The 10,654-nt window shown below is 35.3% G+C and overlaps 1 long non-coding RNA gene across 1 annotated transcript in view; it reads left to right on the top strand.

The window, feature by feature from the left end:
- The window catches only part of LOC128250766 (uncharacterized), a 10,860-nt gene extending 3,321 nt beyond the window's left edge, over positions 1 to 7,539 (top strand). Inside the window, exons 2-3 of the long non-coding RNA XR_008266750.1 lie at positions 5,031 to 5,191; positions 7,006 to 7,539. This is a non-coding gene — a long non-coding RNA (uncharacterized LOC128250766). The remainder of the gene's footprint in view (positions 1 to 5,030; positions 5,192 to 7,005) is intronic.
- The last annotated feature ends 3,115 nt before the right edge of the window (positions 7,540 to 10,654 follow it).

Below are 10,654 nucleotides of genomic sequence, written 5' to 3'. Positions count from 1 at the left end.
GGGGGGGTATTATTAACAATGTTATATAATGGTAGTACTGATATGTTTTAATTGTCTTTAAGGCTGAGAGAGGGAGGGGGTGAGGTGGGTGACAGGAGGGAGATGGAGGGGAGCGGAAGAGGGAGGGGAGAGGAGATGTGTCTATGAGAATTCTAGAATTCTAAAGATATGAGAAAGAGAATCGAACAACAACAATAACAATAGTAAAGAAAGAAGAGGAGAGAAAGGAAGCAAAAGAGGAAGAAGAGAGAGGGAGAGAGAAAGAGAGGACAAGAAAGAGAAGGAGGGAGAAAGACAGAAAGAGCAAAGAGAAAAGAAAGACAATGATGAGAGAGGAGTGACAGACGGTAGTTGGAAAAAGATAGAAAGTGGAATATATATACACACACACACACACATATATATATATATATATACACACACACACACACACACACATGTATATATATACTGCGAGAGTGTGAGGTGATGGTGGAGTGATTTTATGAAAAGAATGAAAGCCTACCAAAAGACACACAAACACACAGCTAAGCTATGGGCTTAATATTAACTGATACAACAATGATTATGTGTGACTACTGCACTAGTGAATGAGGAGGTAAAGATGAATGGTTATTTATCACTGAATGTTCAATGAATGGTTTGACTTTCTCTCTCTCTCTCTCACTCTCTCCCTCCACACACACACACACACACACACACACACACATGTACACGTGTGTGTGTGTGTGTATATGGGAACCCATTTTGCTATTTCACTCTCTCCAGTCAAGAAGTAGAAATCGTCCTTTCAACACACACACACACACACATATGCAAATGCACACATACATGCGCATCATGGACACACAGGGGTTTGAAATATGCCTTTTAGACGCAGGCCAGTTCTAATTAAGCAGATCTACAATCAAAGACTGTGCCAGCCATGACCTCCCACCTGAAAATCCAAACAACTTATCAAAGACTACATTACCCACAAAGCTCTTCTCTTTCAAAACAGCATCAGTGTGAGATTTAAGGGATGTCTCGCTGACATTTCTAGCAAAGTCAAGCAACCAAGCTATTCAACAGTTCCATAGTAGACAGAGAGAACAGCAACATTATTTCAGCATCAGATATTACACTTTCTCACAAAACGGTACATGTGAGCAGAATTAATATTCCTGAGTTAATACAGGTTAATTCTGAGGCAGCGAGCTGGCAGAAACGTTAGCATGCCGGGCAAAATGCTTAGCGGTATCTCGTCAGTCTTTATGTTCTGAGTTCAAATTCCACCAAGGTTGACTTCGCCTTTTGTCCTTTCGGGGTCGATAATTTAAGTACCAGTTGCGTATGGAGGTCAATCTAATTGACTGCCCCCCCCCACCAAAAAAAAATTTGGGGCCTTGTGCCTAGATGCTTGCAATTTACTTTATATAGTAAAGGTGGGGTAGTGGTAGATAAGGTATCTGGATGGAGAGCTAATTGCTCCAACAAAAAAATCTATTTACTGTACGCATGTATGGAAAACAAAAATGAAAATGTAACAAACTTAACGAAGTGATATTGTCATCATCTCAATTGCTTATTTGTTTCAGCCATTGGTACTTATTCTATCAGTCTCTTTTTGCCAAACTGTTAAGTTATGGGGACATAAACACACCAACACCAGGTGTCAAGCAGTGGCAGGTGTCAAGCACAGATACAAAGACGTACACAGACACACACACACACACATATATATATATATATATATACACATGATGTATTTCTTTCTGCTTCCATCAACCACATCCACTCACAAGGTTTTGAATGGCCCAAGGTTTTAGTGGAAGACACTTGTCTCAGGTGCCACACAATGGGCCTGAACCCAGAACCATGTGATTGAGAAGCAAACTTCATACCACACAGCCACACCTTAGCATAATATTTATATATTTCTTCTCTGTAAAATCACAAGAACACAAGATATAAAAATTTCACAATGAACAAAACACACACACAAATAAACTAAGAAAACAAATACATTAAAAGAATACATCCTCTCTTCTGCTGACTAACAGATATCATTATGGTTTTGACACCTGGACAGGACCATTTAATCTGGAAGTGTTAACAGCGTCAAAAATATAAATGCTGTCTGAGAATTAAAAGACAAGAAGGGCCAAGCTTTGGTGCAACATGTCGATTATGTCTACACCTGCTTATTGTTACAAAATACTAATACAAACAACAAACCTCAACTATAAACTGTTACATACCTATATCTATGAATCATAGAAATCAAAAATAGAATTCAGAAATTAGAGAAATATCATATATATACATACATACATACACACACACACAAACATAGAGACAAACATGTATATATATATATATATATATATATATATATATATATATATATATATATATATATATATATATATATATATATATATATATACATGTATATACATGTATATACATACATATACATACATACATATATAATTACAAACTAAGTAAATATATATTACTACAGCCATCAGCCAAAACAACAACAAAATTAGCATCAGATGAAAGAAAAGAAAAAGACCAACAAAAACAGAAGGGAAAACAAAAAATATACGGATGCTTGAATGGAGACAGATTTTTCTCTTTTCTTTTCTTGTCTTTTTTTTTTTTTTGTGATACAAACAAATTAAAACCGTGAGCAATTTCCTGTAATAAGACATATCGGAAAAAGAAATGGTAAAATCCATTATGTGAGCATACACTTACAAACACATACCAACAGACAAACGCATACACACACACACACACACACACACACACACACACACACACACACATGCATACAAACAAGAGTTATAGAGATAAATACACCAAGTTATAGCGAGTGATAAATGTAGAAGAAATTCAAATATTTTTGGTATTAGGCAGAATGACAATAAAAAAAAAAAGAAAAAGAAAAGATTTTGAATCTATCAGGAGCTACGGAATTCACAAACCAAATTAGGTTACAGATATCATTTCCACAAAATATATTTCTTCTGTCTATACAGTTTTGCGATAAAAATATTAGACTCATGTCTACACATAGAAGATCAACGAGAGTATTAGCAAAAGATTAATCTGCTAGGCAATCTAACTCAATAAATAATAACTAACTACCTGTGTTATTTAATAGCTAACAGGTAAACTAGTTAGCAGGCTAATCAGCGTGTTAATTAATTAACAAATTATCTGCTAGTTAACTGATTGACTTGTTGACTATTGTTGTTAGTAGAAATTTAGTTTGTTCAGTTGATATCTCTGTATTGTTCTCAGAGCAAAAAATTAAAAAAAAGCCAAAAGAAATGGTGCATTTAGAAATTAATGCATGAAAACTGCACAGATGTGGAATATAAACAGCTTTAAACACAAACACAATGTGTGTGCATGTGATTGTATGTATGTGTGTGAAAAAAGGAAATTAAATGATGGTATATGTGTGTGTGTGTGTCATGTTGAGGACTTCATACAGCAGTTGACTGATAAGAATTGAATGGCAAAAAAAAAAACATGTCTATATACATTAATAACACATGGGCATATAATATACAAATATACACACACAGTCTAATGATTGAAACAAGTAAAAGATATATATATAAACAGGAATGCTGACAGAATTGAAATTCTATTTTCCTCTTCAAGTAGAATTTGACCAAACAAAAGGGATAAAGTCTTAAACTTGCATACATGTAACAAATCACAATGAAAAAGAGAGAAAAAAGTTGAAAAAGTGAGAGCAGAGTAAAGATAACTATGAGAGAATTAAATTTTTAACATTTGTTGGTATAATCCACCTATTATTTTATCAGGTGCTATACCAATAACAAAAGCTTCCTTTGAATTATTTAAGAATATACTTCCCCATCCACAGCTTAAGCATAGTAAAATTTTGAAAAGCCACACCATTAAAATTTCTTACTCTACTACACCTAATATTGCACAGATCCTTGCCTCTTTCAACCTAGTGAAACTGGATCACCATATCACTAACCAAGCTCCTAAAAATTGCAATTACGTTAATCTCAACACTAGCTCTTCGATTTCAATTGGCTGTCTAAATATGTATATACTAGTGAACTGCACAAACCAACAACTCATCTAAGGCATACATTAGACCCATTCCTAACTATAATTTGAATCTATTTCAATAAGCATATGCAAACATTTTGAAACCCTCAAAGAAGGAATGGCATTTCAGAGTTTATCTGGGATATGGAAACTAAAAACAATGTATAACTTAAAAACAAAAAGTGTTTATCTGAAGTAAATCGTATTTCACTTTACAACCTCTGCACAACAGAAAACTTTGAAACTTTTTGCCAAAGCTCCCACTTTTAACAAACTCTCTGAATGAATTTCATCTTGCCAATAAAAAATATTGAAAACTTAGACATCTGAAGCTTAATCCTCTTTTTCACATTGGTGTTAGAGTGCAGCTGTATATGAGACTGCATTGGTGTGTATAGACAAAGATGTTTGTTTTTATGCAATTATATATGTAAATGTATATGTGTATACATATAATATTGTATATCATGTAACCTTATTCCTCCTTATTCTTTTCTCTGTATATACTTTTCTTCCATATCTATTAATAGTCACACTGTCTATTTCTATATCTATTAATAGTCACACTATTTCCACATTTATATATGTGCGTGTCCTATGTATATTTATGTATGTCAATGTGCTTGTACATATTTTTTCACATATACTCACATCCTTTCATTAAATCACTAATATTCCTCAGTTATTTCCCATTACTAATTAATTCTCCAACATTTTTGTCTTTCAAGCACAACTTCCGGAACAAAGTTGATTTAATATTTCCCCCTCATCCTCTAATCTTCATTAACATACTCATGAATATTAATGACACATATCCTCCTGCATGGCACTATTGTCCCATGAGCATTCATTTTGACTTAATTTCTACCCTCCCCCCCACCTTTTTTACACCTTGCCAACTCTTGTCAATTCATGAATAATTTTCTGACATTAACTTCCAGTTTCCTTTCTACTTTTAATTGCAAACCTGGGACTCAGCAACAAGAAAATATCAACAGGTAAAGAGAGAGAGAAAGAGAGAGATAGACAGACAGACAGACAGAGACTGAGAGGCAGGTGAGAAAAGATAAAGGGAGACAACCTATTAAAGATGAAGTTTCCAGTAAGTTTCACATCTTCAGTGTTTCATCAGTGACTTACCTATAAAAGACAAAGAAGAAAGAAATGACAACACATTTGTCACCGAATACATAAATATTTAAAGTTATATTGCTCATATCTTACTGAATAACTAAAACGTTATACAGTTAATGTATAACCAATATTATGCAATTGAAGCACAGTTAAAGTCTAAGCAACATTATACATCTATCAATCATTACACAGTAAAAGTCTATCAAACATCATACAATTAAAGTTTATCAAACATCATACAATTAAGTAAATGATCATATTTAACAGTATACAGTTAAAGTACATCAAACTTATGTTATCACAAAAAACAAAACATCAGTCAATGATTAATATTGATTTCAAGTTTTGGCACAAGGCCAGCAATTTGGGGGAGGGAGTGAGTCAATTACATCAACCCCAGTATTCAACTGGTACTTATTACTTTGACCTGGCATGCTAATGATTCTGCCAGCTTGCTGCTTTGCATCAATGAGTAATATTCAATATTTTTTCTTCTTAATTTGCATGTATGGGGAAACAACTCTAGATACATTACATTCTTGTATAAGATTCACTTTTTTTATATAGATATGTAGCCTAAAATATTGGTTTCAAATTTCAGCGCAAACCCAGCAATTTTGGGGCACCACACCGGGGCTCAACTGAAACTAATTGCATATGTGAGTGTACATGTGTGTGTGTGTGTGTGTCTTGACAACCGGTGTTTGTGTGTTTACATTCCCGTAACTTAGCAGTTTGACAAAGAGATCAACAGAACAAGTACTAGGCTTAACAAAATAAATATGTGCCGGGGTCAGTTCATTCAACTAAAAATTCAAGGCGGTGCTGCAGCATGGCCGCAGGTTAATGACCGAAACAAATAAGAAAAATGAAAGAGATAACCGCATGGATTTGATCTCCACTTCAAGCTGTTACTGCAAAAGTCCTGCTATCTGAAGACACAACCTAATTTCACAGCAGCACTGAATATGGGTGTCTGTCTGTATGTCTATTTTTATTAAATCATACACTTGCTACTGCTGAGTTATGGAAATAGCAACAGATTAAATTCATCTCAGTCATCATTTGCAGGATAATTAGAGAGCCATGTAGGAGAAAGCATGTCTAGCAGTGATTACTTCATAAAACAGCTAATGTATATTCGTTATTATTTATTACTATATTAAACAGTCAACATATGTACATGTATGTGGTAGTTAGAAAGAAAAACCCATGTCAGTCGAAGGCTATAATTATGTTTTGTCTTATAACATCAATGTTATTGGCAGAATTGTTAGAGTGTTTCGCAGTATTTGTATGAAGTCTCTGCACTCTGGGTTCAAATCCTACTTAAGGAAACTTGTTTGTGTCAGTGTCTGTGTTTATTCCCCTGTAACTTAGCAGTTCAGCAAAAGAGCAATAAAATAAGTACCAGACTGTGTTTATCCACCACCACAGCTTGACAACCAGTGTTGGTTTGCTTATGTCCCTGTAACTTAGCAGTTTGACAAAAGAGACTGATAGAATAAATACCAGGCTTAAAAAAAAAAAAAAAAAAGAGTACTGGAGTTGATTCGTTCTACTAAAAACTTTTTGAGGTGGTGCCCCAGCATGGCCGCAGTCCAATGACTGAAACAAGTAAAAGAGAAAAGATTTATTTTAACCTTTCCCAATGTTATTTGAATTAACATAAAAAAAAAAACTTTTATCATTGTGTTTCATGGTGCTTTTGTAGATCTCTTCTTCCTCTACAAATTTTGTTTTATCATTTTCGAAATCTGAACAAATTTTACCTCTTTTCAGACAAATGACAATGGAATGCCATTTAGAAAAAAAACAACAGCAGAAGAATGAAGGAATTTACCTGACAACTCAATAAATAAATATACCTACATATATATATACATATATATATATATACATATATATATGTATGCATACATATACATACATCAATAAAAATACGCTATGCATTGGGTTGTTGGATTAAATTCACTCGTTTATTTCCAATGTTCTTTGGATTAACACAAAATATATTTTATTGTTCTTTCTTTTTTTCTTTTTCTGTAGTCCACTTCTTCCTCTACAGGTTTTGTTTATCATTTTTTGAAATTCGAATCAGACTTTTATGATGATGGTGTACCGAGTAGAAAAGAAAACAAACAAACAAACAAACAAACAAAAAGAAAAACCTGACCGAATTCACCTGACAACCCGGTTCCATCTGGATGATGTAGTAGCTACAGCATGGCCATGCCAACTCAGGTCAAGCACTGAATTACATCATCAAATAATAAATAGGAAACACAAGCTACAATATGCTACTTTTAGCTTCCATATTGGCATAAACTGAAGCGGTCTATTCTTTCACCTTCGTGAAAACTTTCAATATTTATATCATTATTTGCTTTCTAAATCACCGAAATGTCTTCAGTTACATTCTGTCTTTTAATATAATCTGCCTGTCTCTATTTTAGAACATTCAATCCATAAGACTCTTTTTTTCTCCCTCCCTCCTTTCTTTCACTCTCACCAGTTTCCATCTTCCATCCATTCTGGTCTTAAGCCTGCTGTAGTATGTTAATCTTAAGAGAGATTGTCTTTGCCAGTCACTTTTCCGAGCTTAACAGAAACCTGGTTTATTATTCATATGCATATTGTACGTCTCCTGGTTCCACTCTAATCACTGCACTTTCTTCTGCTGTCTGCAGCAGTGTGCTCCTGTCTCTATTTTTAACATAAAGATTTTATTTCCAAATGCCAACACATTTCCAAAGCTTGCATTATATAAAGTAGCTTTCGTACAGTCAGCAGAAATATTGTCAATCCATGTGTATAGGCTGTTAGTATTTACAACATAAACTTAATATGCATATGTGTGTGTGTGTTTATAGATGTGTTTTATATATATATATGTATATGTGTGTGTATTATAAATACACACACATACATATATATGCATACACACAAACACACACACACACACACACATATATATATATATATATATATATATATACACACACACACACAAATATGCAGGTAAATATGTGTATACATACAGGTAGACATCCACCCTTCATCTTCCACTCCCCTTTTGCAGTCGTGTGAATTCACCTGGATCACTCACCCTCTCCAATCCATGGTCCACTTCGCAATATACACGTCCCTGTAATTTGGATGTATGGTCCATACCCCTTTCCCCCATCACATCTCTCTCTCTCTCTCTCTCTCTCCATTTAAGGTAGCCATGTTCCTCTTCTAATGCAAAGCACTTTTCCTGTCTCTCAATACTATGCCTCCGCCCCCTCACCATCTATTGAGGGGGCTCTTGTCCTGAGAAGTTTCTTGGTGACCTCACTGCAGCTGGTGCCACATAAAAGGTATGCAGCACACTCTGCAAAGAGGTTGGCATTAGAAAGGGCATCCAGCTGAAGAAACCATGCCAAAACATGTCAAGCCGTCCAACCCATGCTAGCATGGAAAGTGGACATTAAACAACAATGATGATGAATTTCCTCATCTGCAAAGAGTCTGGGCCTTGCTCTTTACAGGATGAAGTAACAGGTTCATCAAATACCCATTTCATCTCAAAATCGTTTTCTCTTAAATTTCTATCTCAATTAAAAGCGAAAGTAAACAACAGCTATGGGTGGGACACCATTAACAAAGAGTCATGATCACATTTGGCTATGAAGCTGCAACATGTAGTATTTAATCTTTTTCTATGTGTGTTGTTCAATATTGTTTTACTGGGAATCTGGTCAAAGAATTGAAACCACGACGTGGTTGTGGGGTAAGAAATTTGCTTCCCAACTACATGGTTCCAGGTTCAGTCCCCCTGCAAGACAACGCGGGCAAGTGTCTTCTTTCATAGCCCTGGGCAGACCAAAGCCTTGTGAGTGGATTTGGTTTGATGGTAACTAAAAGAAGCCTGGTGTGTGTGTGTGCGTGCGTGTGTGTGTGTGTGTGTGTGTGTGTGTGTATGTGTGTGTGCGTGCGCGCGCACGGCTGTGTTTGTGATTGTCCCCAACCATCACCTAACAACCTGTCTCGGTTTGTTTACATCTCTGTAATGTTGTGGTTTGGCAAAAGAGACCAACAGAACAAGTAACAGGCTTAAGAAATAAGCACTGGAATCAATCTGTTCAACCAAAACCCTTCAAGTGCCCCAGCATGGCCGCAGTCCAATGACTTGAAACAAGTAAAAGATGGCATCGTGCTCATAAGTCAAACATCTGGGTTACATCTGGGTTAGGGGGGGGGCTGCCAAAGAACCCCCAGATTCTGAATTGAACCTCTTACTTACAGAGGCTGCAACTGCACCCATAGTCACGACAAACAACTGAAGAAGCCCAAGCTGAAAAATTCTATGTTTTTCGCGCAGATATAGTACGGAGAAGCGAAGGGGAGAGGGAAACCAGGCAGACACACGGACAGACAGAAAGGCAGGAACGATGACGTCAATACTGCTCGAGCAACAAAGGAAGCCAGATACATGATGAGCTATTTAGACTATTAGAATATTCAACAGAAATGAACAATGATGGAAAGATCAGGGTAGAATAACAAAAAAAAAGGGAGTGGAGAGGAGAATAGGGAGTACAGAAAACGCGTAGCAGTAAAATGGCTTTAAGACTTCATATAAAATTTTATAGCCTATAACGTGCGCATGTGTGTTTGTGGATGTTTACGTGCATGCATGTCGGTCTATGTACGCGTGCGTGTTGCTAGGTGTTTGTGTATATATGTTTTGGATCTGCGGGGACAAACAGACACTCTCAATGTGATTCATTAATGTAAATATTATCCCAGGTCTTAGTCCCTTCCATAAACTACCGCCATCTTGACATCTAAATATTTGTATATAATAAGGATTGTATATTTGTGTGTATGTGTGCATGTGAAGGTACATACATATGTATGCATTAGAAAAAGCATGCGTATGCAAATGTGTATGTGAAGGTATATATATATTTATGTATGCAAATGTGTGCGCGTGTGTATATATATATATATATACATACACATATACATATCTATAATCATTTGTATATATATGTATATATTTGTACATATGTAAATATATATATATACATACATGTACATATGTATATATTTGTATATATGTACATACAAATTCATATAAACATGTACATGCATTATATATATATATATATATACACACACACACACACACATGTATACATGTCCAAATATATACACATATACGTAATATACACACATATACAGACACACACACACACACACACAGTTCAGTATATATATACATGTATGTTGCTGTTGTGTTGATAGACCTGTTTCCTCTCCTATAAAATCCATCAGAAGTGTTAGTGATGCAACTCTTACCAAAACTGCAATTATTTCAAGCAGATGTTGTCCGACTCTCTCTCTCTCTCTCTCTCTCTCTCTCTCTCTCTCCCTCCCTCTG

This window comes from Octopus bimaculoides, chromosome 25, assembly GCF_001194135.2.
Source record: "Octopus bimaculoides isolate UCB-OBI-ISO-001 chromosome 25, ASM119413v2, whole genome shotgun sequence".
NCBI lineage: Eukaryota > Metazoa > Mollusca > Cephalopoda > Octopoda > Octopodidae > Octopus > Octopus bimaculoides.
Note: the sequence above shows the minus strand (reverse complement) of the source record. Positions and strands in the feature narration are given on the sequence as shown.